Here is a 23,752-nt window from a genome sequence, read left to right as displayed (position 1 = left end):
GAAAGCCTATTTTTTTTTTTTTTAATATTATTTGGTTTCTAATTCTCCCTGAAAAAAAAAAAAAAACCTAAAAAAACAGTGGGAGAGTAATATTGCCCTTTCAGCTTGTGTGCCAGTCTTGACTCCTGGGTGTGCCACCTCTCTCCCTCTCATTCAGTGGGCCATAGAAAGCCTATTTATTTTTTTTTTTAAATATTATTGGGTTTCTAAAGTCTCCCTGAAAAAACAAAAAATACATAAAAAAACAGTGGGAGAGTAATATTGCCCTTTCAGCTTGTGTGCCAGTCTTGACTCCTGGGTGTGCCACCTCTCTCCCTTTCATTCAGTGGGCCATAGAAAGCCTATTTTTTTTTTTTTTAATATTATTTGGTTTCTAATTCTCCCTGAAAAAAAAAAAAAACCTAAAAAAACAGTGGGAGAGTAATATTGCCCTTTCAGCTTGTGTGCCAGTCTTGACTCCTGGGTGTGCCACCTCTCTCCCTCTCATTCAGTGGGCCATAGAAAGCCTATTTATTTTTTTTTTAAATATTATTGGGTTTCTAAAGTCTCCCTGAAAAAACAAAAAATACATAAAAAAACAGTGGGAGAGTAATATTGCCCTTTCAGCTTGTGTGCCAGTCTTGACTCCTGGGTGTGCCACCTCTCTCCCTTTCATTCAGTGGGCCATAGAAAGCCTATTTTTTTTTTTTTTTTAATATTATTTGGTTTCTAATTCTCCCTGAAAAAAAAAAAAAAACCTAAAAAAACAGTGGGAGAGTAATATTGCCCTTTCAGCTTGTGTGCCAGTCTTGACTCCTGGGTGTGTCACCTCTCTCCCTCTCATTCAGTGGGCCATAGAAAGCCTATTTATTTTTTTTTTAAATATTATTGGGTTTCTAAAGTCTCCCTGAAAAAACAAAAAATACATAAAAAAACAGTGGGAGAGTAATATTGCCCTTTCAGCTTGTGTGCCAGTCTTGACTCCTGGGTGTGCCACCTCTCTCCCTCTCATTCAGTGGGCCATAGAAAGCCTTTTTTTTTTTTGGTTTTTTTAATATTATTTGGTTTCTAAAGTCTCCCTGAAAAAAACAAAAAAAACATAAAAAACAGTGGGAGAGTAATATTGCCCTTTCAGCTTGTGCGCCAGTCTTGACTCCTGGTTGTGCCACCTCTCTCTCTCTAATTGTGGGCCATAGAAAGCCTTTTTTTTTTTTTTTTTTAATATTATTTGGTTTCTAAAGTCTCCCTGAGAAAAAAAAATAAATAAATTAGGTGGGAGATTAATATTGACATTAGTGCTTGAGTGACAGTCCTGCGTGTGTGTCATCTCTGTGATTTTGTGCCACAGAAAACAGAGTGTGTAACATTGTGCCTGATTTTCCTTGTGGTCTCACCAACCTGTTAAGGGATATTGAAATCATACTGAAGTTATAGCTCACCGTGTAAGTTGTTTGATAGCAACAAATAAAGTTACTTTGGTTAAGATTTTAAAACAATGAGGAAGTCTGGTGCAAGAGGTCGTCGTGGGCGTTCATTGTCAGCTGGTAATGATGGTAGTGGTAGTGGAGCATCAGGTGGTCGTGGGGATAAAAATATTCCACCTAAGTCTGGAGCTGTGGAGCCAGTTTCGTCGTCAGGCTACACAAGGCCTCGAACGCTCTCTTTTCTGGGAGTAGGAAAACCGCTTTTAAAGGCGGAGCAGCAACAGCAAGTTTTGGCTTACATTGCAGACTCAGCCTCTAGCTCTTTTGCCTCCTCTTCCGAAACTGGTAAATGTAAAAGCAGCGCGTCGCTTGTGGATGTTCACGGTCAGGGACAAGTCGCTTCCTTGTCCTCCTCAGCAAAAACTACAACAAGAGAGAAGGATGCAGCAGGCGACACAACGGGTCACTCCATGGAGCTCTTTACACATACCGTCCCTGGCTTAGAAAGTGAAACATTTAACAGGCCATGCCCATTACAAGTATATTCTGACATGGAGTGCACTGATGCACAGCCACAGCCAGAGTACTATGCTGCTCCTTTGACTCAGACCACCACATTGCCCTCTCAGGGTACAGATCCACAATCAGACCCTGATGAGACTATGTTGCCCCGCCACGAACGCTATACCACCGACCGACACAGTGACACAGACGAAGTTGCACACGAGCTCGAAGAGGAGGTAATAGATGACCCAGTTATTGACCCCGATTGGCAGCCATTGGGGGAACAGGGTGCAGGCGGCAGTAGTTCAGAAGCGGAGGTGGAGGAGGGGCCGCAGCAGGCATCAACATCGCAACAGGTTCCATCTGCCGGGCCCGTATCTGGACCAAAACGCGTGTCAAAGCCAAAACCTGTTGGAGCACAGCGTTGCCATCCGGTTAAAGCTCAGTCTGCAATCCCTGAAAAGGGATCAGAGTCTAGGAAGAGTGCAGTCTGGCATTTTTTTAAACAACATCCAACTGATCAGCGCAAAGTCATCTGTCAAAAATGTTCAACTAGCTTAAGCAGAGGTCAGAATCTGAAAAGTCTAAATACTAGTTGCATGCATAGACACTTAACCACCATGCATTCTCAAGCCTGGACTAACTACCAAACGTCCCTCAAGGTTGTAGCACCCTCGGCCAATGAAGCTAGTCAGCAACGCAACATCCCTTCCGTCACTGTAAGGCCACCATTTTCCGCACCACCGGCAGTATCTGTGCAGGTTTCTTTGCCAGCCAAAAGCAGTCAGGGTCAGGGAATCACCAGTTTTGTAGGAGGAAATATTGCATGTAGGGCACCGGCGGAAACAATACCGTCTCCAACCGTCTCTCAGTCTGCCATGTCCACCGGCACACCCGAAAGTTCCACGATCTACAGCTCTCCAGTCCAGCTCACCCTACATGAGACTCTGGTTAGAAAAAGGAAGTACTTATCCTCGCATCCGCGTACACAGGGTTTTAACGCCCACATAGCTAGACTAATCTCGTTAGAGATGATGCCCTACCGGTTAGTTGAAAGCGAAGCTTTCAAAGCCCTGATGGAGTACGCTGAACCACGATACGAGCTACCCAGTCGACACTTTTTTTCCAGAAAAGCCATCCCAGCCCTGCACCAGCATGTTAAACAGCGCATCGTCCATGCACTCAGGCAATCTGTGAGTACAAAGGTGCACCTGACTACAGATGCATGGACCAGTAGGCATGGCCAGGGACGTTATGTGTCCATCACGGCACACTGGGTGAATGTGGTGGATGCAGGGTCCACAGGCGACATCAATTTAGGGACAGTTGTGCCTAGCCCACGGTCTAGGAAACAGTTGGCTGTAGGCGTTCGCACCCCCTCCTCCTCCTCCTCGTCCTCCTGCAGAAGCTACAGCTCTTCCACAGAACGCAGTCGGCCAACCACTCCATCGGCAGATGACACTGTTGCACACCAGTTGTCCCATTATGGGCCAGCTACTGCCAAGCGTCAGCAGGCTGTATTGGCTATGAAGTGTTTGGGCGACAACAGACACACCGCGGAAGTTCTGTCCGAGTTCTTGCAACAAGAAACGCAGTCGTGGCTGGGCACAGTAGATCTTGAGGCAGGCAAGGTAGTGAGTGATAACGGAAGGAATTTCATGGCTGCCATCTCCCTTTCCCAACTGAAACACATTCCTTGCCTGGCTCACACCTTAAACCTGGTGGTGCAGTGCTTATTGAAAACTTATCCTGGGTTCTCCGACCTGCTCCTCAAAGTGCGTGCACTTTGCTCACATATCCGACGTTCGCCTGTACACGCCAGCCGTATGCAGACCTATCAGCGGTCTTTGAACCTTCCCCAGCATCGCCTAATCATAGACGTTGCAACAAGGTGGAACTCAACACTGCACATGCTTCAGAGACTGTGCGAACAGAGGCGTGCTGTTATTTATTTGTGGGAGGATACACGGGCAGGCAGTAGGATGGCAGACATGGAGTTGTCAGGTGTGCAGTGGTCGAAGATACAAGACATGTGTCAAGTCCTTCAGTGTTTTGAGGAATGCACACGGCTGGTTAGTGCAGACAACGCCGTAATAAGCATGAGCATCCCCCTAATGCGTCTGCTGATGCAAAGTTTGACGCACATAAAGGAGCAGGCGTCTGCACCAGAGGAAGAGGGAAGCCTTGATGACAGTCAGCCATTGTCTGGTCAGGGCAGTGTACAGGACGAGGTAGCGGGCGAAGAGGAGGTGGAGGACGAGGAGGATGATGGGGATGAGTATATTTTTAATGCGGAAACTTTCACGGGGGCACAGGAAATTGGTTGCGTGTCACGGCCGGGTTCTGGTTTTTTGAGGGACACAAGTGACGTAGATTTGCCTGCAACTGCCCCTCAACCAATCACAACCGGAGATTTGACAAGTGGAACTTTGGCCCACATGGCGGATTATGCCTTACGTATCCTACAAAGGGACACACGCATTACGAAAATGATGAACGATGACGATTACTGGTTGGCCTGCCTCCTTGATCCACGCTATAAAGGCAAATTGCAAAATATTATGCCACATGAGAACTTGGAACTAATATTAGCAACCAAACAATCAACTCTTGTTGACCGTTTGCTTCAGGCATTCCCAGCACACAGCGCACGTGATCGTTCTCACACGAGCTCCAGGGGGCAGCAGACTAGGAGTGTTAGGGGTGCACACATCAGAAGTGGCGTTGGACAGAGGGGTTTTCTGACCAGGTTGTGGAGTGATTTTGCTATGACCGCAGACAGGACAGGTACTGCTGCATCAATTGAAAGTGACAGGAGACAACATTTGTCCAGTATGGTTACTAACTATTTTTCATCCCTTATCGATGTTCTCCCTCAACCGTCATTCCCATTTGATTACTGGGCCTCCAAATTAGACACCTGGCCAGAATTGGCAGAATATGCATTGCAGGAGCTTGCTTGCCCGGCAGCAAGTGTCCTATCAGAAAGAGTATTCAGTGCTGCAGGGTCAATATTAACCGAAAAAAGGACTCGTCTGGCTACCCAAAATGTTGACGATCTAACATTCATTAAAATGAACCACAACTGGATTTCAAAATCTTTTGCCCCACCTTGCCCGGCCGACACCTAGCTTTCCTATGAAAAGCTCTTGCCTGTGAATTACTTTTCTAATGTCTAATTTGCTGCTGCAGATTGTACAGCATACGACATGTTTACACCTCCCTAAATGGCCAAACTCCCCACACGGGGCCGTGGTATCGCGACTTGGCGCAAGCACCCGTGAGACTGCTGTTTGTCTGAAGAGGTGGGTGTGCTCGCTTTTGGTTGACGGCATTGCTACTGGGTCCCTCATAGTACAATGTAGTGTCTCTGGCGGTGGTGGTGCGCACCCAACGTCAGACACACCGTTGTAACATGAGTGGCCCTGGGGCGGTCCCGCCGGCCTCAAGAGAGTTCCCCCCTACCCCAGCTCAAACTGGGCTCTACTACGTGCAAAATTATGTCGCACAGCTCCACCAATCTTTAGTCTATTCGCTGACATCATTCAATGTCTGGCACTGACAATACAAATTTGTAGACATCTATGATGCAACTTAAAGTAGTCTGTGTCTGTGTCCTATATTGGCACCATTAAATAGTTACTGCCAAATTACTATGTCAGAAACACAGCAGATGAGCCCACCCCTGTACCTAAGTATGCCATCTTTTTTTTTGTTTTGGTTGTTTTGCGAGACATTAACATCTATTTATATTTTGGGAGTACTGGGACAGACACTCCTTGCACTACTCCTCCACTCAGCACCAAGCTGCCTGCCCGTGTATCCATGTAACCGCTGTAAAACTGCCATGAGCCTATTGTTTGTTATTTTAGGCCTTTGATAGCCTGTCTGCGGTCCCTACTCCTCCACTGACCACCAAGCTGCCTGCCCGTGTATCCATGTAACCGCTGTAAAACTGCCATGAGCCTATTGTTTGTTATTTTAGGCCTTTGAAGCCTTTCTGCGCTCCCTCCTTCCACTAGTCCTCCACTGACCAGACCACTGCTGCCCGTGTACCCCTGGAACCAATTTTAAAGTGCCTACAGCCAGCCCATTTTATTGTGTTAGGCCTTCGAAGCCTGTCTGCGGTCCCTCCTTCCACTAGGCCTCCACTGACCAGACCACTGCTGCCCGTGTACCCCTGGAACCAATTTTAAAGTGCCTACAGCCAGCCCATTTTATTGTGTTAGGCCTTCGAAGCCTGTCTGCGGTCCATACTTCCACTAGTCCTCCACTGACCAGACCACTGCTGCCCGTGTACCCCTGGAACCAATTTTAAAGTGCCTACAGCCAGCCCATTTTATTGTGTTAGGCCTTCGAAGCCTGTCTGCGGTCCATACTTCCACTAGGCCTCCACTGACCAGACCACTGCTGCCCGTGTACCCCTGGAACCAATTTTAAAGTGCCTACAGCCAGCCCATTTTATTGTGTTAGGCCTTCGAAGCCTGTCTGCGGTCCATACTTCCACTAGTCCTCCACTGACCAGACCACTGCTGCCCGTGTACCCCTGGAACCAATTTTAAAGTGCCTACAGCCAGCCCATTTTATTGTGTTAGGCCTTCGAAGCCTGTCTGCGGTCCATACTTCCACTAGGCCTCCACTGACCAGACCACTGCTGCCCGTGTACCCCTGGAACCAATTTTAAAGTGCCTACAGCCAGCCCATTTTATTGTGTTAGGCCTTCGAAGCCTGTCTGCGGTCCCTCCTTCCACTAGGCCTCCACTGACCAGACCACTGCTGCCCGTGTACCCCTGGAACCAATTTTAAAGTGCCTACAGCCAGCCCATTTTATTGTGTTAGGCCTTCGAAGCCTGTCTGCGGTCCATACTTTAAATACTCCTCCACTCAGCACCAAGCTGCCTGCCCGTGTATCCATGTAACCGCTGTAAAACTGCCATGAGCCTATTGTTTGTTATGTTAGGCCTTTGATAGCCTGTCTGCGGTCCCTACTTTAAATACTCCTCCACTCACCACCACCAAGCTGCCTGCCCGTGTATCCATGTAACCGCTGTGAAACTGCCATGAGCCTATTGTTTTTTTATGTTAGGCCTTTGATAGCCTGTCTGCGGTCCCTACTTTAAATACTCCTCCACTCACCACCACCAAGCTGCCTGCCCGTGTATCCATGTAACCGCTGTAAAACTGCCATGAGCCTATTGTTTGTTATGTTAGGCCTTTGAAGCCTTTCTGCGCTCCCTCCTTCCACTAGTCCTCCACTGACCAGACCACTGCTGCCCGTGTACCCCTGGAACCAATTTTAAAGTGCCTACAGCCAGCCCATTTTATTGTGTTAGGCCTTCGAAGCCTGTCTGCGGTCCATACTTCCACTAGTCCTCCACTGACCAGACCACTTCTGCCCGTGTACCCCTGGAACCAATTTTAAAGTGCCTACAGTCAGCCCATTTTATTGTGTTAGGCCTTCGAAGCCTGTCTGCGGTCCATACTTCCACTAGGCCTCCACTGACCAGACCACTGCTGCCCGTGTACCCCTGGAACCAATTTTAAAGTGCCTACAGCCAGCCCATTTTATTGTGTTAGGCCTTCGAAGCCTGTCTGCGGTCCATACTTCCACTAGTCCTCCACTGACCAGACCACTGCTGCCCGTGTACCCCTGGAACCAATTTTAAAGTGCCTACAGCCAGCCCATTTTATTGTGTTAGGCCTTCGAAGCCTGTCTGCGGTCCATACTTCCACTAGGCCTCCACTGACCAGACCACTGCTGCCCGTGTACCCCTGGAACCAATTTTAAAGTGCCTACAGCCAGCCCATTTTATTGTGTTAGGCCTTCGAAGCCTGTCTGCGGTCCATACTTCCACTAGGCCTCCACTGACCAGACCACTGCTGCCCGTGTACCCCTGGAACCAATTTTAAAGTGCCTACAGCCAGCCCATTTTATTGTGTTAGGCCTTCGAAGCCTGTCTGCGGTCCATACTTCCACTAGGCCTCCACTGACCAGACCACTGCTGCCCGTGTACCCCTGGAACCAATTTTAAAGTGCCTACAGCCAGCCCATTTTATTGTGTTAGGCCTTCGAAGCCTGTCTGCGGTCCATACTTTAAATACTCCTCCACTCACCACCAAGCTGCCTGCCCGTGTATCCATGTAACCGCTGTAAAACTGCCATGAGCCTATTGTTTGTTATGTTAGGCCTTTGATAGCCTGTCTGCGGTCCTTACTTTAAATACTCCTCCACTCACCACCTAGCTGCCTGTGTATCCATGTAACCGATGTAAAACTGCCATGACTGCCTACTGTTTGTTATTTTAGGCCTTTGATAGCCTGTCTGCGGCCCCTACTTGCAATACTCCTCCACTGACCACAATGCTGCCTGGAGTGCCTGCCTGTGTATCCATGTAACCGATGTAAAACTGCCATGACTGCCTACTGTTTGTTATTTTAGGCCTTTGATAGCCTGTCTGCGGCCCCTACTTGCAATACTCCTCCACTGAGCACAATGCTGCCTGGAGTGCCTGCCTGTGTATCCATGTAACCGATGTAAAACTGCCATGACTGCCTACTGTTTGTTATTTTAGGCCTTTGATAGCCTGTCTGCAGCCCCTACTTGCAATACTCCTCCACTGACCACACCAATGCTGCCCGTGTACCCCTGGAACCTATTTAAAAGTTCATAGAGCCTAGTTATATATTTTATTTACTATTAATAAGGCCATGATGGACTACGCTGTACCACGCTACAAGCTAACCAATCGACACTTCTTTTGCGAGAAAAGCCATCCCAACCCTCCACCAGCATGTAGAAGACCGCATTGTCCATGCACTCTGGCAATCTGTGAGTACAAAGGTGCACCTGACAACAGACGCATGGACCTGTAGGCATGGCCACGGAAGATTACGTGTCCATTACGGCGCAATGGGTTAATGTGGTGGATGCATGGTCCACAGGGGACAGCCTACTAAGTCTGTCTGCAGTCCCTAATTCAAATTGTCCTCCACTGTCTAAATCGGAACTTCCACCTTCTGGCTTTCGGCCTATAGTATCAGAAATTAAACTGCATTTGGCCTTCAACTTTGGTTAGGGCCTACTAACGGCTTCTGCCCCTCCCTGGTGTTGTCCTCAACTAAATAAAGCTGAGCTTCAACCTTCCGGCTCTCATTATGTGGTTTTAAAAAAAAAAATGGTGGTTAGGGCCTACTAACGGCTTCTGCCCCTCCCTGGTGTTGTCCTCAACTAAATAAAGCTGAGCTTCAACCTTCCGGCTCTCATTATGTGGTTTTAAAAAAAAAAAAAATGGTGGTTAGGGCCTACTAACGGCTTCTGCCCCTCCCTGCTGTTGTCCTCAACTAAATAAAGCTGAGCTTCAACCTTCCGGCTCTCATTATGTGGTTTTAAAAAAAAAAAAAATGGTGGTTAGGGCCTACTAACGGCTTCTGCCCCTCCCTGGTGTTGTCCTCAACTAAATAAAGCTGAGCTTCAACCTTCCGGCTCTCATTAAGTGGTTTTAAAAAAAAAATGGTGGTTAGGGCCTACTAACGGCTTCTGCCCCTCCCTGGTGTTGTCCTCAACTAAATAAAGCTGAGCTTCAACCTTCCGGCTCTCATTATGTGGTTTTAAAAAAAAAATGGTGGTTAGGGCCTACTAACGGCTTCTGCCCCTCCCTGGTGTTGTCCTCAACTAAATAAAGCTGAGCTTCAACCTTCCGGCTCTCATTATGTGGTTTTAAAAAAAAAAATGGTGGTTAGGGCCTACTAACGGCTTCTGCCCCTCCCTGGTGTTGTCCTCAACTAAATAAAGCTGAGCTTCAACCTTCCGGCTCTCATTAAGTGGTTTTAAAAAAAAAATGGTGGTTAGGGCCTACTAACGGCTTCTGCCCCTCCCTGGTGTTGTCCTCAACTAAATAAAGCTGAGCTTCAACCTTCCGGCTCTCATTATGTGGTTTTAAAAAAAAAATGGTGGTTAGGGCCTACTAACGGCTTCTGCCCCTCCCTGGTGTTGTCCTCAACTAAATAAAGCTGAGCTTCAACCTTCCGGCTCTCATTATGTGGTTTTAAAAAAAAAAATGGTGGTTAGGGCCTACTAACGGCTTCTGCCCCTCCCTGGTGTTGTCCTCAACTAAATAAAGCTGAGCTTCAACCTTCCGGCTCTCATTATGTGGTTTAAAAAAAAAAAAAAATGGTGGTTAGGGCCTACTAACGGCTTCTGCCCCTCCCTGGTGTTGTCCTCAACTAAATAAAGCTGAGCTTCAACCTTCCGGCTCTCATTAAGTGGTTTTAAAAAAAAAATGGTGGTTAGGGCCTACTAACGGCTTCTGCCCCTCCCTGGTGTTGTCCTCAACTAAATAAAGCTGAGCTTCAACCTTCCGGCTCTCATTATGTGGTTTTAAAAAAAAAATGGTGGTTAGGGCCTACTAACGGCTTCTGCCCCTCCCTGGTGTTGTCCTCAACTAAATAAAGCTGAGCTTCAACCTTCCGGCTCTCATTAAGTGGTTTTAAAAAAAAAAAAAATGGTGGTTAGGGCCTACTAACGGCTTCTGCCCCTCCCTGGTGTTGCCCTCAACTAAATAAAGCTGAGCTTCAACCTTCTGCTCCAAATTACCATTTTAAAAAATGCAATAGGCTTTTCCGGCCTACTAAAGGTGTCTGCCCCTCCCTGGTGTTGTCCTCAACTGAACAAAGCTGAGCTTCCACATTCTGGCTTTCGCCCTATACTATCAGATATTAAACTGCATTTGGCCTACTAGTGTGGTTAGGCCCTTGAAACAGTGTCTGCTGCTCTTGGGTTTGCTACTCCACTGAACAAAGCAATGCCGCCTGTTTAGTCCTGTTACCAATTTTGAACTGCATGTAGCCTACTTTATTCTTTGGCCCTATATCTGTTTCCTCCTCATCCTGCCCATTGCCCAGCCACTGCTAAATGAGTCTGCTGGTACATTGACCTAGACCACTACATTCCCCTTGTACTCTACACAGCCAGAATCTGTCCCTGCTGAAAGTAAGGTTCCCCTTCCCGCATGTTATACCACCTTACACAGGGACAAAGAGGAAGGTGCAGATGAAAGTGCAGGTTCCTTCATCAGGTGGGGGGGCATACTCGTTGGCGACGTCACTGGCACAGGGCCCCTCAGAGTACGCAAAAGTGTCGCTGCTGGTGGGAGGCGCCCCCGCCATGCAAACACACCGCCGTACTTTGAGGGGCCCTGTGCCAGTGGCAATGCGAACGAGTGGGCCCCCCCTGCTTGCTCAGGATCACAGCACTTGCAACTTTTAAATACTTACCTTTCCCTGCAACACCGCCGTGACGTAGTCCGCATTTCCTGGGCCCACGAAAAACTTGAGCCAGCCCTACTCCCCCCACAACTTTCCCCCAATTCCCTATGCCCAACTATTATTATACAGTTAATTAAGATTGGCAAGCTTCAGAAACAAGAATGGATGTTTTTGGCATTAAAATGGGCACTGTAGGTGTTTTCCTGGCCTCCACTCACTGCCGACTATGCTTCCCCATTGACTTGCATTGGGTTTCGTGTTTCGGTCGATCCCCGACTTTTAGCGATAATCGGCCGACTGCACTCGACTCGACTCTGGACAAAATCGGGTTTCCCAAAACCCTACTCGATCTTAAAAAAATGAAAGTCGCTCAACCCTAGTGGTGCCTATTGATAAAGGGCAGACCGGTACCTGGTTCTGATTGGTCTAGATTGGAAGTAACTATTGAATTCATCACACATCTTATACCATTGTTCCTATCGGGCACATCTGCACAGCAGCGACTTTCGGGGCTAGCATTTTAGTTTCAGTTATTAGGCTGGGTTGATGTAACAAAAACATTCATTATTAGACAGGCGATGAGAGGGTGGAAAAGAGCGCAACCTAGCAACGAATGCAGACGCCCCGCTTCCTTAGTTTTATTAAGTCGCATTGTAGATTTTTCAATTTTTACATGTAGCTCCCAATTCGAATCACTGCTAATATCTGCTGCATTTGGTTTAGCCTTTTTTGGTGCACTTCGTATTAGCGAACTCGTACCTCAGTCAAAGACCAGCACAGGAGGAGGGTTATTATACAATGCTGTAGTACTATTGAACGATGCAATACGTCTTCGCATCCGCAAATCAAAAACAGATCCGTGAGGCAGGGGTACTTGGTTACTGATACATCCTTCAGAAGGTGCACAGGTGCACATTCCTACATTTTTTGGGCAGGTCAATGAGCCGAATATCGTCCAGGAAGGAGGAATTTAGGATTTAGAGGCGTGAACTTTATGTGGTGTGGTATTAGAGGATTACAGTGGCTGCAAGTATTTCCCGAAATAATAGACATTGCAAGAGATACCAGGGGTCCTATAATTCTGGTTTTGCATGTGGCTGGGAACAACCTTTGCTTTTACAAATTAGCAGAATTGATGACCATGATGAGGTCAGATATAGCACGTTTCCACAGTTTCTTTCAAGAACTTGTCCTGGTTTGGTCCGAAATTGGGCGATTTGGCAAGGAGCTAGAGATGGTTTGAATGGAACAGGAGGAGAATCAATGCCCGAATATCAAAGTTTGTAAGGGAAAGATTAATGTGGTTGTAAGTAGTGTTGAGCGATACCGTCTGATATTTGAAAGTATTGGTATCGGATTGGATCGGCCGATACCAAAAAATATTGGATATCGCCGATACCCGATACCAATACAAGTCAATGGGACACAAATATCGGAAGCTATCCTTGATGGTTCCCAGGGTCTGAAGGAGAGGAGACTCTCCTTCAGGCCCTGGGATCCATATTCATGTAAAAAATAAAGAATAAAAATAAAAAATATGGATATACTCAGACCTCCGACGAACGCTGGCTGTCACCGCTGCAAGCGTCTGCCTCCGTTCCTAAGAATGCAGAGAGTGAAGAACCTTCGATGATGTCACGGTCATGTGAGCGGTCACATGAGCGGTCCCGCGACCAATCACAAGACCGCGACGTTATCGCAGGTCCTTCACTCACTGCATTCTTAGGAACGGAGGCAGACGCTTGCACCGGTGAGGTCCAGGGTCCGTCGGAGGGGTGAGTATATCCATATTTTTTTATTTTTATTCTTTATTTTTTACATGAATATGGATCCCAGGGCCTGAAGGAGAGTCTCCTCTCCTCCAGACCCTGGGAACCATACACACCGCACACGCCTGGGAACTAATAGGAACTTCCGATTCCGATTTCCGATATCACAAAAATATCGGAACTCGGTATCGGAATTCCGATACAGCGAATATCGGCCGATACCCGATATTTGCAGTATCGGAATGCTCAACACTAGTTGTAAGGCACAAACAACTCGAAGGGGATAATGTTGCTTTGTTGAGGCCAGATGGTGTACATCTAACAGATATCGGGGTTGATATTTACCTCTCTGGATTACAAGATGGCATCAAACAGGCATTGCTGTTGATGGGTGGGGGTCGGAGTCATGTGTGAGAACACATGATCCTCCGTGGCGGTAAAAAAAGAAAGGACACATGGGTACGGCTCGTCGGTTGACTTGCCTGTGAATATGCAACAGGGCATTTGGTGGCGAGCGCGGTTTTTAATTAAATTTAAGTGCCTTTCTAATGGTTCAAGTTAAATAAGTTAATAAAGCTGTGACCGACCTTCACCCATCAATTGCTGTTAGTTGTATTATTTCTTATACATATTGGTAGTGGGTTGGAGGGTGTGCTGGTAGTTATTATTGGGTCGCTGCAGTCTGGCAGGCACTGTACTGTGTAAGAAGGGTGCATCTGACTGTGGCGCCCCTTCCCCCTCATTCCCTTAAGGTTTCAGATCACGCTGCTTCCCTCCTGCCAACTAGCTAATGGGGTGAGGGGGCTGGGTTGAAATTTGTAGGGCCAATGAAAGGGGTGCAAAGTACATTACAGCCTCTTCAGGAGATATATAGAGTGGCTCGTTGCTGCCCTCTCTGTTTTGGGTCACGGAGGTGCTTGTCCCACCCTCCCTCCCTGTTTTTAAGGTTTTATGATAATGTTGAATTGTTTATTTTCTAGAATGCAAGTCACAGAGGCAAAGGAAGAAAGGACACATGGGTACGGCTCGTCGGCTGACTTGCCTGTGAATATGCAACAGGGCATTTGGCGGCGAGCGTGGTTTTTAATTAAATTTTAGTGCCTTTCTAATGGTTCAAGTTAAATAAGTTAATAAAGCTGTGACCGACCTTCACGCGTCAATCGGTGTTAGTTGTATTATTTCTTGTACGTATTGGTAGTGGGTTGGATGGTGTGCTGGCAGTTATTATTGGGTCGCTGTAGTCTGACTTGTATATAAGGCAAAATGGCTGTGTTCACACCCAGCGTTTTTGATGCGTTTTTTAACTGTAACATTGCTTTCAACCAATACAAATGCTTTCACTGGGAAATGTCATTGGATCATTTAACAATCCTAGCTGGTCATGTGGTGTGTGACACATAAGGAGACCCATCAAGTTTCATTCTGAAGGAGGGACTCTTAAAGTCACAAAGCCTATTTTTACAGGGGCATCAGGTGTTATTAATATTCTTAACGGGCCATTATGAAACAGTGGGTCTCCTGTTATTGCCTATACAGTGAGTGTCTGGGCTGCAAGAATTACAACGCACCCCAATACCGCTTTCACGAGAGGTACAGGAGAACCTCCTGAAAAAATGTTGCATTGAATGCAAGGCCTGCCCTGCTATCAAGTCATATGCACCCCAATAAGCCTTTGAACCCAGATACTGGAGGGCCACAGGAAAACCCACTTAACAGTCTTCAGTGGGTCCTGCCATACAGTTTCCTTATGCATTGAATGCAAGGGCCGCCTTGACCCATATTTGTGGAGCGCCCCCACGTACAAGGGCAATGGGGTACTCGGCACTGGTTCCTTCGGTTCGGGGAATGTCACGGTGGCCTGACCCGGTCCGTGGCCCTTTGAGGGGTGTCCAATTAAAGGTGTAGTTTGTATAATGTTCGTGACGCCACCTGTGGTATTCGGTCAGGGCGACCGTCGCTGCTTAGGGGTCCGCTGGGGTGATGTTATGGCAGCAAGATGGTGTACCTTCCCACAGGTGAAGTGAATCCCCAGGGCTTCCCAGAAGTGTAGATAGTGATGGTGGAAGATGTAAGGCGCAGTGAATAATAAGGACACAAGGTTGCAGTCTCTTTACCTTTTACTGGAAGCTTCATCATCCACAGTCCAGGGTACAGACTACAGGGTAGGCAGAGTCCGGCCGGTCCGAAGGCAAATCCAGAGTCCCCTTATCCAGGTGGAAATCAGTAGCCTTCCTACTACTACCTGTGTGTTGTAGTACCTCCCTGCTGAGCAACTCGGTAAGGTCCTCACAACTTTCGAGGATGTTTCTGATGTCTTCCTCTCTGTCCCCCAGATGGTGTGGATAGGACAAACCCGTTTTACTGATGGCCTGAGGCTTGTTTATAGGGACCCTAGAGACGCCCCGACCCCCACAATTTGCCACTGTGTCTTCATAGGTATTTAGGTCGGGCAGCCAACTTGGAATTTACTGTCCTGCCGGTCTCTGAAGTAATGCGTAGAGTCAATTACTCCCTCGGTGTTCCGGCCACGCGCCTCGGAAGGAGGCAGCCCACCTCAGGGCCGAACTCCTACCGGTGTTTTCTCCTAGTGCTATGATTTTGTTTCTCACTCTCTACAACACAGTTCTCTTCATGTCCTTTCTTAAGATGCTGCCGCACGTGGGGCAGGCGCAGCTCCGTAGCTTTCTATCCCGCTAGGCCTCTATCAGGATCCCACCCCTGACAGGGACCCTCTGTCTGCTGCTCAGATGTTCCTCCTTCTCCCCCTGTCTGCCTGACAGGTCCTCTCTGGGTCAAACCCAGGCAGCGTCTGACTAACTTCCTATCCAAACAACCAGTTTTACCCTTCTGTGAGGAGTGCCCTACTAGATAGGAGCATGGCTCCCCCTGGTGGATTGGAGTGTGAAGTGTGGTGTATGTTTGGTGATACCTGGAAGGATGGACTCCTTTCTTACCTTCGGACGTAATATCACTCCCCCTGGTGGAAGAATGACGTTACTGCAACGACCAGGACTCTGGGGCACTGCATTTGCATGCACCCCAATCCCCCTTGGAAGAAACATGGAGGAGGGCCTCTTAAAAAACCTGTCCCATTACAAAGGAGTGGGTCTCCTAGACTCGTAATGCCCATACACTGTGCATGGGCTGACAAACATTTCCCCCTGGTGGAGTAAAATTGTAAAAAATATTTTATGGGCATCATAGACACCCTTGCCAAAAATTGGACTGGCTGTAGCAGCACGGAACACGTTAACCCTGGTGATTTAGTGGTGGTGGATGATGAGATCTTGAGGAAGGCCTCATTAAAAACTAGGCCCAATTTAAAGGAGCAGGTCTCCTAGATTCGTAATGCCCATACACTAAGTGCATGAGCTGACAAACATTTCCTCATGGGGGGTACCTTTTTAAAAAATATTTTATGGACATCATAGACACCCTTGCCAAAAATTGGACTGCCTGTAGCAGCACAGAACACGTTAACCCTGGTGATCTAGTGGCAGAGAATGAGGAGACATTGATGAAGGCCTCATTAAAAACTAGGCCCAATGTAAAGGAGCGGGTCTCCTAGACTTGTAATGCCCATACGCGCAGTGCATGGGCTGACAAACATTTCCCCATGGGGGGTACATTTTTTAAAAATTAGTTATGGGGATCATAGACACCCTTTGTCAAAAAATGAATGGCTGTAGCAGCACAGAACACGTTAACCCTGGTGATCTAGTGGCGGAGAATGAGGAGAAATAACAGTAAATTATACTGAAATCAAGCAAATAAATAAAAAAATTGAATACACCTATGAAAGAAAATAACAAAAGGGAGGGGTGAACACAGGTTCACAGATATGAAGCCAGAATGTGTCCAATGAGATGTTTGTCCCTAGCAACAGCTCAGAGACAGGGATATAAATTAAAACATAATATAATAGTATTTCAATATTTTTGTATTGTAGAGGTAGACACTAGCTCATTAAAGGATGGTCCAGAGATATGAAAAATGGAAAATATAAGAATAAATGGGAAGAATATACATACATTTCATTTTTATGACATTTCCCCCTGGGGGAGTAACATTTGTTTTGGTTTCAAATTGGTAACGGGCATCATAAAAACACCCTTGCACAAAAATATTATGGCTGTAGCAGCATACAACAAGTTCAACATGGCGTTCTAGTGACAGAGAATCATGACATGTGGAGGAAGGCCTTATTAAAAAATAGGCCCAATGTTAAGAAGCGGGTCTCCTAGACTTGTAATGCCCATATGCAGCGCCCAGGAGTCCTGGTCGTTGCAGTAATGTCATTCTTCCACCAAGGGGAGTGATATTACGTCTGAAGACAATAAAGGAGATCTCTTTACCAGGTATCACAAACCACACAACACACTTCACACTCCAGGCCGCCAGGGGGAGCTATGCTGCTATCTAGTAGGGCACTCCTCACAATTAGGTAAAACTGGTGGGCTGGATAGGAAGTTAGGCAGAAGCTGACTGGGCTTCACCCAGGCAGCACCCTGTCGGGCAGCCAGAGGGGAAGGAGGAACATCAAAGAGCTGCAGACAGAGGGGTCCCTGACAGGGGTGGGATCCTGTCAGAGGCCTAGACAAAAGGCCACTGAGCTGCGCCTGCCCCACGTGCAGCAGCATCCTAAGGAAGGACACGAAAGAGAATTGTATTGTAGAGGGTGAGAAACTAAGTCATAGCACAAGGAGAGGAAACCAGAAGGAGTTCTGCCCTGCAAAATGCTGCCTCCTTTCTGAGGCACAGAATCTGGTAGCCGGAACACCGAGGGAGTAATCGTCTCCAAGCCTTGCTCCAGAGACCGGCAGGACAGTTAATTCCACGTTAGCTGCCTGACCCATACCCAAGAGGCATGGTGGCAACTTGTGGAGGCTGGGGCATGATAGAGTCCCTGTAAAAAGCCTCAGGCCATCAGTCATATGGGTTTGTCCTATTCATTCCATCTGGGGGACAGAGAGAAAGAGAAATAACATCTAGAACACCAACATCAGTTGTGAGGACCTTACCAAGAAGCTCAGCAGGGAAGTACTACAACACCCAAGCACTATAGGAAGGCTACTGATTTCCACCTGGATAAGAGGACACTGGATTTGCCTTCAGACTGGCCGGACTCTGCCTACCCTGTGGTCTGTACCCTGGACTGTGGATGCTGAAGCCTTCAGTAAAGGTGAAGAGACTGCAACATTGTGTCCTCGTTCTTCACTGCACCTTACATCATCCACCATCACCACCTACACTCTGGGAAGCTCTGGGGATACACTTCACCTGTGGGAAGGTATACCATCTAGCTGCCATAACATCACCCCAGTGGACTCCTCACAGCAGCGTCGGTCACCCTGAACAAATACCACAGGTGGTGTCACGAACATTATCCCTTTAAAGACCTTTCCCCTTTTATAATGGATGTCCCTAGGGCCACGGACCGGGTCAGCCACCGTGACATCCCCACTGAGAACCGAAGGGCCCGGTACCGAGTACCCCACAGTCCTATGGGGGCGCTCCAATCTTTTGGCATCACGAACAGGATCTACTTAAGCCTGAAAATCGGGTCATGTGCACCTAAGAACTGTGCCAGAATCGCATTTGAACCGTGATTTGCTTAAGGACTGTGTATTGTTATTTACCACCAAAATTCCCGCCAAAACTGCTGCCATTACAGTGCCACGAGGAGCGCAGGAGAAGAAGGGCGTGTCAACATGGGAGGAGACTACCAAAGCGGCGCTAAAAGTGACGACCGCCCGACTACTATTACGAGACGACGATGTGCCCAGCAGCCAAGGAGCTCTGCCCCCAAGAAATGGATTAACAGCGTGCGTGTGTGGCCGCAGAGAACTGGTAGTCAAGATGGCAGAGGGAGGTGAGCAGACCCCGGAGCGTGGGATGGAGCACAAGGACTCTCCCGGCCAGGGCCTGCAAGAACTGCACCCTTCACCGATGATGAATCCGGACCTTCGGCGGAAAGAAGAGGAAGAACGCACCTGTCAGCTCGTACGCCAGGAGCTGGAAGCTGTGATTGGGTGGAAGAAGACCTTCATTGGGAGCCTCACCAGATGTCCGTCGGCAGCCTCGTCTGGTCCGGAGCAAGAAAGAAGTTCCGGCGCTCCGAAGCCAGAAAGCAAGGCCCCGCCAGAACGCGAGATGCTGGAAACAGAGATGACAACGCCGCAGCACAAGGCCCTGCAACAACCTTTCCAGACCCCAGCAGAGGTGGAGCAGACCGGCACTGGAGGGACCGCATCTGAAGCAGGTATGAGGAACAACCCTGCCCCGGTGACCGACCCCGCTCCCGGAACTGCTCCTGCAACAGCTGCTGACTCTATTCCAGTGACTGATTTTACCGCAGCCCCTGCTATCGTGAATGCCCATACTCAGGCTACACAAACTTCTATCGCTGCGCATGACTTGATGATACATGAAAGACAGACTAAAGGCGTTTATCTGGCACCGGGTGTAATCCTGGATTCTACCCTTCCCAGGCCAAGAAGGGTTATGTGTCAGGTAAAGCCCTGGAAACCACCCAAATAAACCTCGAAAACCCGACAAAATGTAAATAGTTCCAAAACATTTCTTTCCTGCCTTTGAACCCATCCAGGGTTATGCCTTAAAGGGGTCCTCAATTATAGGAGGATTCCAAGTTCTGCACCTGTTTTGCACAAGTTTTCTTACTCCTTTTATCAAAGAACTGTGGAATCATGGACTGCATGGTCACAAACTGTTTTTGTAAATAGTTTGCACCTTCTAAAAGGTGCTTCCTACTGGTTTAACATATGAGGCTTTTACAGAGGCTGCCTCTTAACAGAAACTGCTGTTAATTTTGCTATAAAATAACTTTGCCTTATAGACCTGAAGAAAAACCCGTTGGTGTGGCAAAATTCCGGGTCAGGATTACGCGTCTTGTAGCCCACCCAAGTCCAACGTTCGGTGGTTCGTCACGGGTCCCTCGCATCACGTCGCCTTTAAACAAACTTGAATATTGATGATGTGATTGTTTGCACCACCTCAGAAAAAGACTTGACTTTGCCCTTAAAAGGAAAGTATATGTGTTGCACTTTGCTGAAGAGTTAGTATATTATAGAATAATATAGCAAATAGGGATAGTAAAATATTTGATAATGCACTGTTGAATAAAATAAAGGGAGCTTGTTGTGGTACATCAGCTAGGCGGAGATGGTATGTAAGGAGAATAGCTGAGCAGACATGAGAGTCTGTAGCTCCGGGTAGCACGTTTGATGTACTATGAATAAATTGAAAATGAATGCAGTGAGCCCGTGAGGGTTGATAAACTGTTCTGCATGACAATAAAGTGAACCCGTGGGGGTTAGTGAATCGCTTAGTTAGCTGGTTAGTCCAAAGTTTGCACTTAGAGAAGAATAATGTTTTGCACTTAAATAAAATGTTGCCTTAAAAAGATAGTATACCTGTACGGGTAGTTATATTTCAGATGAGCAAGCAATGTAAATATGTTCTTGTTTGTAACGTTCAAGTGTTCTCACCTCCCATAAAGGGAAGCACAGTTATATTAACTTGTTTAATAGCATTTCAAAAATTTTGCATATCTTTTGTTAACCTGCAATTGTTGTTTTCTTTTCCCAGTTCTCAGTTTCCCAGGAGTACTGGATTTAACGGGGGGGGGGGGAGTGCAGCGCCCCAGAGTACTGGTTGTTGCAGTAATGTCATTCTTCCACCGGGGGACAATAATAGAGATCTCTTTACCAGGTATCACAAACCACACAACACACTTCACACTCCAGGCCGCCAGGAGGAGCTGGGCTCCTATCTAGTAGGGCACTCCTCACAATTAGGTAAAACTGGTGGGCTGGATAGGAAGTTAGGCAGAAGCTGACTGGGCTTCACACAGGCAGCACCCTGTCGGGCAGCCAGAGGGGAAGGAGGAACATTAAAGAGCTGCAGACAAAGGGGTCCCTGACAGGGGTGGGATCCTGTCAGAGGCCTAAACAAAAGGCCATGGAGCTGCGCCTGCCCCATGTGTGGCAGCATCCTAAGGAAGGACACGAAAGAGAATTGTATTGTTGAGGGTGAGAAACTAAGTCATAGCACAAGGAGAGGAAACCAGAAGGAGTTCTGCCCTGCAAAAGGCTGCCTCCTTTCTGAGCGCAGAATCCGGTAGCCGGAACACCGAGGGAGTAATCGTCTCCAAGCCTTGCTCCAGAGACCGGCAGGACAGTTAATTCCATGTTAGCTGCCCGACCCATACCCAGGAGGCACAGTGGCAACTTGTGGAGGCTGGGGCGCGATAGAGTCCCTGTAAAAAGCCTCAGGCCATCAGTCATATGGATTTGTCCTATCCATTCCATCTGGGGGACAGAGAGAAAGAGAAATAACATCTAGAACACCAACATCAGTTGTGAGGACCTTACCAAGAAGCTCAGCAGGGAGGTACTACAACACCCAGGTGCTAGAGGAAGGCTACTGATTTCCACCTGGATAAGGGGACTCTGGATTTGCCTTCAGACTGGCCAGACTCTGCCTACCCTGTGGTCTGTACCCTGGACTGTGGATGCTGAAGCCTTCAGTAAAGGTATAGAGACTGCAACCTTGTGTCCTCGTTCTTCACTGCGCCTTACATCATCCACCATCACCACCTACACTCTGGGAAGCCCTGGGGATACACTTCACCTGTGGGAAGGTATACCATCTAGCTGCCATAACATCACCCCAGTGGACCCCTCACAGCAGCGTCGGTCACCCTGACCGAATACCACAGGTGGCGTCACAAACATTATCCCTTTAAAGACCTTTCCCCATTTATAACGGACGTCCATAGGGCCATGGACTAGGTCAGCCACCATGACATCCCCACCAAGAACCGAAGGGCCCGGTACCGAGTACCCCACGGTCCTATGGGGGCGCTCCACATACATGAAGTACATGGGCTGACAAACATTTCCCCATGGGGGGTACATTTTTAAAAAATATACTATGGGCATCATAGACACCCTTGCCCAAAATTGAACTACCTGTAGCAGCACAGAACACGTGAACCCTGGTGATCTAGTGGCAGAGAATGAGGAGACATTGATGAAGGCCTCATTAAAAACTAGGCCCAATGTATAGACTTGAAATGCCCATACATGAAGTGCATGGGCTGACAAACATTTCCCCATGGAGGTAAACATTTTAAAAATATACTATGGGTATAATAGACACCCTTGCCAAAAAATGGGCTGCCTGTAGCAGCACAGAACACGTTAACCCTGGTGATCTAGTAGTGGAGAATGAGGAGACATAATGATAAATCATACTGAAATCAAACAAATAGATAAAGGATCTGAATCCACCTATGAAAGTAAATAACAAAAGGGAGGGGCGAACACAGGTTCATAGATATGAAGCCAGAATGTGTCCAACGAGATATGTTGGTCCCTAGCAACAGCTCAGAGACAGGAATATAAATAAAAATTTAATATAATAGTATTTCAATATTTTTCTATTGTAGAGGTAGACACTAGGTTATAAGAGGATGGTCCAGAGATAGTAAAGCTGGAAAATATAAGAATAGATGGAAAGAATATATGTACATCTCATTTTGATGACAGTTCTCTCTGGGGGAGTAACATTTGTTTTGATTTCTAATTAGTAACGGGCATCATAAAACCACCCTTGCAAAAAAATTGAGTGACTTTTGCATCACGGAATACGTTCACCCTGGTGTTGTACTGGTTGTGGATGATGAGGATGAGGATAAGGAGGAGTAGGATAACACCAAACAGACCAAATCAGGAAGCGGATACCCACGTGTGGTTGGAAAGAGGTGCATGAGAATATACTTCCACAAAAAAGACAATGTATTTGAGGTTATGTTTCACTGTTTTCACTTGGTGGTGTACAGAAGTCTTTCCCAATCCAGCCATTGTTCATTTTTATAAGAGTCAGCCTGTCAGCATAGTCAGTTGACAGGCGGATGCGATTATCTGTTATAATTCCGCCAGCGGCACTAAAAGCCCGCTCTGACAGAAGGCTAGCAGCAGGGCTGGCCAGGACCTCTAAGGCGTAGAGAGCCAGTTCATGCCATGTTTCCAGTTTGGATACCCAATAATTAAAAGGTACAGAGGAATCACGGAGGACGTTTGTACGATCTGCAGGTACTCCCTCAGCATCTTCCCAAACATTGCACTTCTTGTGCCAGCACCCCTTGCCTCTGTGGCGGCACAATGGGAGGGTCTGAGAAAACTGTCCCAGAACTTTGCCATTGTTCCCCTGCCTGAGCTGGATTGTACTTCTGTCTCTCTCGCTTGGACTCCTTGGTTCTACAACAAACTGACGTCTGCTGCTAGCGTTCTCACATGGGAATTTTTTCAGTAATTCCGCTACAAGGGCCCTCTGGTACAGCAACATTTTTGTACACCTCTCTGCCTCTGGAAGAAGAGATTGAAAGATCTCCTTGTATCATGGGTCTAGAAGTGTCACCAACCAGTAATGAGTGTCACCAAAAATTGTAATAATGCGAGGGTCACGGGTAACTCAGTGCAACATAAAGTCAGTCATGCGTGCCAGACTGCTAACAGGCAAGAGTTTTGTGTCCTCACCAACAGGACAACTGACCATGCTGTCCTCCTCCTCCTCCCTGTCCTCAGGCCATCCCCACTGAACAGATGGTATGACAGCTGTGCTTGTAGTACCATCTACGGCGCATGAAAGTAGCTCCTGTCCTTTCTCCTCCTCCTCATTGTCTACCAATCCATGTTGCAACGACATGAGGCTGGGCTGAGTGTAATCACCCTGTATGGTTCCTTGCTCCATGTCCTTGTGCTCTGCCTGCAATGCATCCTCTTTAAT

This window comes from Ranitomeya variabilis, chromosome 1, assembly GCF_051348905.1.
Source record: "Ranitomeya variabilis isolate aRanVar5 chromosome 1, aRanVar5.hap1, whole genome shotgun sequence".
In the NCBI taxonomy this organism is placed as follows: domain Eukaryota; kingdom Metazoa; phylum Chordata; class Amphibia; order Anura; family Dendrobatidae; genus Ranitomeya; species Ranitomeya variabilis.
This window is presented reverse-complemented; position numbering follows the sequence as displayed.